Below are 8,153 nucleotides of genomic sequence, written 5' to 3' on the forward strand. Positions count from 1 at the left end.
GGATGTTGAAGTAAATGTTTCTGAAAGGAAATGCAGGACTTCATGTGACATATACAGCATTTTCTTTGCCAGGCTTCCAATCATCAATTTGCACTTTTCTTTCTCTAGAGTCATCATTTACCCAAACAATTCTATACAAATAGGACTAGCTCTGATGCCTCATTTAACTTCAAGTAAGTTCTGGGGCATGCATGGCTCTGGATCGAGTGCTTGCCTAGTGTGCATGATGCCCTGGGTTCTGCCCACCACACTGCAGTCAATACATATATCATCATCACTTATTACTTCATGGAATGAATTTTTAAATCTCCCATCTCCTCATGGGGTATCTATATCATATCTTTATCTGTAAAACTTTAATAATTACTGTGCTTTTATTCATGTCAATAATTATATTATTTAATGGGTAGCATTTGTGTACTTCCTGTTTTTCCTGCATATATCTTAAGGGTGAAGATGCCTACTTGTTTACCTTTGTATCTGGAAGATCCAAGACAGTGCTGCCTAGACATTGTTCACCAAAGACTGTTTATGTAAGTCTTGGAGAAATGGAAGTAAGACTCTTCCAGGAAAAATGTCTGAAGAGTCCCATTCTCATGGTTTGTTTATGAAAGTGCAGAACACTGAGGGATTTAGTAGTGTGCATCTCAGACCCAGCAGCCTGTGTTTATCTGAGTTTCACCACTTACTAGCTGAGTGAGCATTGTCAATCAGTTAACATCATGAAAAAAAGTGGATAAACACAATACTTTTCTCAAAGCTATTGGAATAAGCAAGTGAAAATCATTTAGAAAATACTTGACATGTATGAAGCACTATAATAGTGTTAAATATCGGTTCCTAATTTATCACCACTCAACTTTGGCTTAGGAGCATTCACATAGGACATTAAAGATTTCAAAGAGATTGCAGAATCTGCATTTGGGGTAAAATTGGGAGTTCATAACCCACTTCAATCTAATGTATGAAATATGATATGTCAAGAGCTTTGTAATGTTGTGAACAACCAATAAAAAAAATAAAAAATTAAAAAAAAAAATTTCAAAGAGAGATTAAAAACCTACCATAACATTGGCTTCCTATGGCAAACTTTGATCCTTGGTTACAGGAGAAATTCTAGGTTTTAAAAAATTTTCCATTTTCCCCAGGAAATACCTTCAAATATTTCTGCATTCATAATCCATTGTGTGGAGACACATGGTAGAGCCTCTTAATTATCAATCAAGAAGTATCATATTTTATGCTTTCATTTTATTTCTCATTTTGTATTGAATTCACTTCTTCTTGAGTCAAGACTCCTAAGCAGGGGTGGAATCAGATGAAAAGGCTGCTTTCTGATGGCTGCATGCCACCAAGCTCTCCTGATGCCTCCTCCCCATCTCCACTCTTATGGCATCTTATCTCTATCCTTCAAATATAGCAGATTCTCAGATCTTGCATCTTTAAATCTGAAGCATAATTTTTCTATATATAAAGATCTTCATTGGAATCCACTTTCTTTTAGAGCTTGACATATGATATTCTGGAACCTCCTGGCATTGAGGGTCTGTGTTGAGAAATCAGCTGAAATCTGAATTGGTTTACTCCTATATGTAATTTTTTTTCTTGCAGGTTTTAAAATTTTATTCTTATTCTATTTATTATTCACTCTTATTATAATGTGTCTTGATGTGGCTTTGCTATAATTTTCTTCTTCTGGGGTTTTGTAAGCCTCTTGTAGTTGATTTTCCATTTCATTCTTTAGATATGGAAACTTTTCTGATATTATTATTTTTAAAAAAAGTTTATGCATTACCTTGGTTTATATCTTGAAGCCTTTTGATTAATCATAAATTTGGTCTCTTCAAGTTATCTCATATTTCATGATTTCTTACCATCTTCTTAGTGTGGTTGACTTTATTTTCAAGAGTATATATTTTGTCTTCATCACCTGAGGATTTTTTTTCTTCTAAGTGATCCAATCTGTTAATGATAGTTTTCATTGAAATTTTAATTTGGTTTATTGTTTTCTTCATTTGAAGATTGCTGCTTGATTTCTTTTCATAATATCTGCCTCTTTATTGAAATGATATTTTACTTCCTGTATTTCCTCTACTGTATCATCCTCATTTCAAAGTTAAACCTAATTATGTATCTTCTAAGTATCTTTTCTTCTACTCTGTCATCTGTGTATTTTTTCGTTGAAACATCCTGGTATTTTGACGCATTTTCATCCCATGATTTTCATGTTTGTGTTTCTTCCTCCCTATCACTATGACACTGAGACAGTAATTTCTACCCTGTAGTCTTGTAGTGTCCCTGAAGTCTTCCAGTACCTCACCTTAAGGGGGAGACAAATATTAATAGCACCCAAAGCAAAAAATATACAACTTTAATCCTAATATCTCCTATTAAAGCAGCTAGAGTTTTGTCACAATAAACAGAAATGATGTGTTAAATTATTGTCTACAATATAAATAGTAAGTTTGATAAAAGGGTTCAAAATTTCTAATGATGGACAATGAGAGAACAGAAGTACTGTAAGATGTAGTGTTTTTAAGGGCTTATAAGGAGAGAATATAGAGATAAAAGTGAAAAGAATAATTAATAGAGTTTTGCTTTTAATTTTAGTATGAAATTCAGAAAGAGAATACAGGGAGATAGACATGTGAGAGAAAACATATATACAAATACTGGCACAACTGTGGGAATCTTTTGTGGAATTGTTAATGTGAAATTGTACCTCATTAGGGCTCACTCTTTGCTGAAATCAGAACTGAACACAGAATCCCATTATGCATAATAAAAGCCTCAGTGACCAAGATTATTCTGAGAACTTTATACTTTCTTACACATTTTCAGGAGGCATGAGAACGGCTGCCTCACAGACTGTGTTAGACCAGGTCATTGGAACTGGCTGGCAATAGGTGAATGGTTAAGTGTGAGGCCTGTATCACTGCTGAGTGCAGCTAAAGTGATGGAGGTCTCTAGTATCTTCTCTTGGTGACTGCAGGTAGCTGAAGCCATGATGCTACTGGTGGTGTATGGATGGCCAAGAACTCTTTCTATGCAGACTGAACAGCCCTAGGAAGTTGGGCTCTTAGAAAGACTTGGTCAGATTTGAGTTGGCAATGTAATGTTTAACTTTGATAACAAGAGTTTAATACTCTGGAAGCTGGGGTGGGAGACATGTATCCCATGAAAATAATGTGGAGTCAAATGCTTTGCTTACCTGGCTGCAGAACTGCTCTCAGTCTTTAAGGCATACCATGAATAAAAACAGCAGAAGCCTTATCACTCAGATTCTGTGTATTACTAGATGGGGAAAGAAAGTAACTATCTTATTTAAAGCCAAGAATATGTTACAGGATGAACCTCAGTGTTCAAATGGTACATTTCTGGTCATTTTTGTGAATGCTTATGACAGAGTTTATCTCCACTTGCCCATGAGCATGAAGATGTGGAAGAAGACACTTTACCCAGCCTCTGGAATTGTGGTGTCATATTCAGCCAGGTATCATAGGAGACTGGTAAGTTCTGGGAAGTTTCTTTTATATCTCTGTGAAGTTCAGGGATAGTCAGCTGGCCTTCCCACCTAATAGGCTCCATAAATGAAGCTGAGGTGCCCCTGGAAACATAACATTTTTGTGACATTCCAAAATGCCAGAGGATGATATCAAATGCTCATGGAGGCAGTTCCATGAGGCATTCAGAGCATCTATTCTACCCAGATGAAGCTCTCACCAAAGACATGAACAGGCACTAGCCAACCAATCTGCCCTGCCTCTGTCCAAGTCCCAGCTGCCTTAAAGACCAGGAGATAAGGCTGTACTTGTGTTTCTACTCAGTTCTGTTCCTTCCAAGGCTCCAACTGCTTCCCCCACTTCATTTTCTTATAGCCTCTGATCTTCACTTTCCACTGACTACCAAACTCAATATCACACTTCCCCAGGTACCTTAATCCTCCTACTGCCACTGACCTTTTCCTCCATACTGTCTCAGCCCCTTATTCTCATTGTCACTCACTAAAATTTATCAATCCATCTGAAGTTGCATTTTTAAGTATAGACTTCCAATAACTTTCATGTTAGTCCAGTTTACCTGGAAAGCAAGCCTTTGAAACAGCCTGAATACTAACCATTACAGCAGAGATCAAGGAACAGCATGAGCAAGGAGGGCACAACCCAAAGGAAAACCTCAGGGAGGGGTGACTTTATTTGCTGATACACATGAATTCAACTGTTTTAGTTCTGTAAGGGTCAAAATTTACCCCACAAAAAATTCAACTCTATATTGTACCTAGATTCTCTCATCTGAGCTCTTTGAATGGGAGGAGAGGCCCAAAGTCTGGATTCTCTGAGTGGTCTAGGTGAGAACAAGAAAACTAGGTCTATACCCCCACTTTCTGTTCTTTGTCTACTCTAACTATTTATCCAATCCACAGGTGCTCACAGTATTCTAACTGTATCATATTTGTCTATTTGTCATTCCATCCCTTATAAAACTCAGAAAAAGTTGAAACATATAACTCCCTTGAAAAACACCCTTGACATTCTTGTTCATGACTCTCTTTAGGTGACTTCTGCACAACTACACCAGAAACTCTCAGCTTTACTGGAAATATCCATCTACACACACTGTAACTGTGCACCTGTACTCAATGTTTTTCATAAAACAGGAAGTTCCCTGGTTTGCTAGAGACTCTGGATGATTAATAACACTTTCTCTTCTCTTCCAGGAGGACATGTCACCTGGAACTCAAAAGCTCTGCAAAATATTCAGAGGCAGTTCAAGTCCACAAAAAAATCTATTGATTTCTGACAAGAAATCTATCAAAAAACATGCATCCATACCCAGTTTTTTGGTTTCTGGCCAGTTAGTGTGAACGCTGTCCCTAACTTTATTAAGTGCTTCAAAGCATGACCACATACAGTTGAGATTGTACACATCATACCTGTCAGGCCTAGATTTTCATCTGGAAATGCTCTAGTCCTTAGCCTACATCCCCTTCAACAGGGTTTTTCTCCTCTCATGTATTCACATTCTCTTGAATCTTCCCAACCTCACTCTCCATCAGATAATTTCCACTGGCATACAAAAATTATCTGATATCCCTCACCTTAAGGGAAAATCATGACCTTCACCTTCCTGTACCAATTATAGACACTATACCATACTCTGCAGCCATTCACAAGAGCACCAAACTGTTACCTTAATTTGCTAACTTTCTGTTTTATATACATGTATTTAAATTATTAAACCTTTCCTAACTACAAAAATTTAATGAAGAACAAAATTTCTAATACCTTATTATCTTCTAATTTCAGTATATTTTCTCAACCTCAATTTTCAGTAACCTGCTTAAAAATATAAATTTTCAGTCTTATATTAAAATATCTTCATCTTCTCTCTATTTTGAATGTTGGTTTAACAGGAAAAAAATTTATCCTGACAATTATATCCCATGGCTTTTTGAAGGTATTATTATATTATCTTCTCCATTATTGCTATCTGTTATTATCTAATTGTTTCTTTTGTGCTCATTTTAAGATTTTTTTTTTGTTAGACTGGAGTTGTAGCTCAGTAGTAGAGGGCTTACCTAGCATATGTTAGGTACTGGTTTTGATCCTCAGCAGCACATAAAATAAATAATTAAAATAAAGGTGTTGTGTACACCTATAACTAAAATGTACATATTAAAAAGAGATCTTTGAAGATGGCGGTTGGAAGGGAGTGAGCACCCCAGTAACCTACACTGCTGTGCCAGCAGGTTGTGAGTTCAGAATGGCCAGATGCTGTATTGTCAGGAATATTCAGCAAAGTTGGTGTGGGAAGCCATTTCTGACACGTGATTGGGTGGCTCTCATTAAGCGTCTGAGATGTTCTGGCTGTGTTGGAACTTTCCCGGTGCTTTTCTGATGAGAGAGCCCATCCATGTGGGGGTGTGCCTGACCACTGACCCCGGGGGTCCAATCACTGACCCTGACCTTAAAGTGCAGTCCCCCCTCAATCTTCATTGGATGGAATTCTCCCCTAAATCTCTTGTTCCCCAATAAAAAGCTACTCCTAGGCTATTCACTCTCTCGCTCTTTTGCTAGCCCTGAGTAATCCTTGCTGCCCTGCTGGGCCTTTAGAAGAGGGAACCAGAGAGGGGAGCCATCTTGGACCTAGCAATAGAAATAAGGTAACTGAGTCTGTGTTTTATTTTGATCTCATCTAGCTAACTTTATGTCAAGAACCTCATTAATGAAACCATTGCGCTGGCCACATGGTGGAGTTGGTCTACATGGAACCTGAAGCAAGAGTTTGAGCATCTGAGGGGCATGAACATGGCTCAGACGTGAGAGAACCCGATCGGCACTGTGCATGGAGGTACCCAACCATCTGAACAGTAACCTGCTGCAGCTGGAGGAAATTGAGCACTTTGGAGACCTGGCAGTGCAAAGAAATGGAACTTCAGATCCTGCAAATATCTGCCAACCATGACTTCAAAGGGCACCTGACCCAGAACTGAAGTTGGGACTTAGGGGAGAATGGGCCCAGGTCTACCCTCCTCACTGGACCCCTGGCATGGAAATGGGCTGCCACCATATTGGAGAACTGACGTCATCAGCATTCCACAGATTAAATTGCATGGCATCGAGTTTGTCGACAGATCAAGTGTGGGAACCCCAGCCCCCCCTCCACACAGCTGGAATAACTCAAAGAATCACTACCCAGCTTCTGTGAGCATGAATATCAGAGCTGAGGGAAACTGAAAAGGCACCTGACCTCCAACTCCCCCTCCCCTCAACAGGAAAACCTGAAACCTTTCACCCCAGTTCTCAGTGGGTGTGGCTATCAGAGGGAATCAGACAGAACAGGTTGCTGGTTTCCAACTCCCGCTCTCCACAGCCATGATGACTGAGTGAATGACAAAAAAAGAGTGCCCAGTCATTCAAGAGAGCAGGGCATCCAGGAAACTGCATGCCCAGAGTGAAGCTAGAACTGTGGGAAAGAGCGCCAGTAAGTGGGGCCTGGCTGGCAGGAGAAGCAAGGGGACTAGAGACCAGGAGCAACCCTAAGTGACCGGGATTAGAGAGACACCCAGCTGGGGAGAGAGAGCCGCCTTACATCATCTCAAAAAGAGTCTAGTCAACTCAGAAAGGTTGGTAGGAAAACATGAGAAAATTATCCAAGAGATATGGGATATCATAAAAAAACCAAACTTAAGAGTCATTGGGATAGAGAAAGCTATAGAGGTCCAAACCAAAGGAATGAGCAACTTGTTAAATGAAATAATTTGAGAAAACTTTTCAGACATGAAGAATGAAATGCAAATCAAAATCCTAGAAGCCTACAGGACACTGAATGTACAAAAACAAGAGACCCATACCAAGACACATTATAATGAAGATATCCAACATACAGAACAAGGAGAGAATATTAAGAGCTACAAGAGAAAAGAAACAGATTACATTTAGGGGTAAACCAATTAGGTTAATGGCTAATTTTTCATCACAGACACTGAAAGCTAGAAGATAGTGGAACAACATATTTCAAAAGCTGAAAGACAATGCGTGCCAACCAAGAATATTGTATCTGGCAAAATTAAGTTTCAGGTTTGACAATGAAATTAAAAACCTTCCATGATAAACAAAAGTTAAAAGAATTCACAGCCAGAAAATTAGCACTGCAAAGCATTTTTGGCAAAACACTAAAGGAAGATAAAATGATAGACAACAACAAAAATCAACAATGGAAAGTAGCTCAGTAAAGGAAAAAACTAATCAAAGAGGAAAAACAAATCAATTTTTATAACAAAAATAAACAAACATGATTGTAAGTACAAATCATATATTAATAGTAACCCCATATATCAATAGTAACCCTAAATGTTAATGCTTTAAACTCATCAATTATGTGATATAGGCTAGGAACCTGTATTTACAAAAAACAGACCCAAAAATATGCTGCCTACAGGTGACTTATCTGATAGGAAAAGACATACACAGGCTGAAGGTGAGAGGTTGAGAAAAATGATACCACTCACATGGCCCTTGGAAGCAAGCAGGGGTAGCCATACTCATATCAAATAAAATTAACTTCAAGCCAAAGTTAATCAAAAGGAATAAATAAGGACACTATATACTGCTAAAGGGAACCATTAACCAACAAGACATAACAATCATGAA

Source organism: Ictidomys tridecemlineatus, chromosome 3 (genome assembly GCF_052094955.1).
Source record: "Ictidomys tridecemlineatus isolate mIctTri1 chromosome 3, mIctTri1.hap1, whole genome shotgun sequence".
In the NCBI taxonomy this organism is placed as follows: Eukaryota; Metazoa; Chordata; class Mammalia; order Rodentia; family Sciuridae; genus Ictidomys; species Ictidomys tridecemlineatus.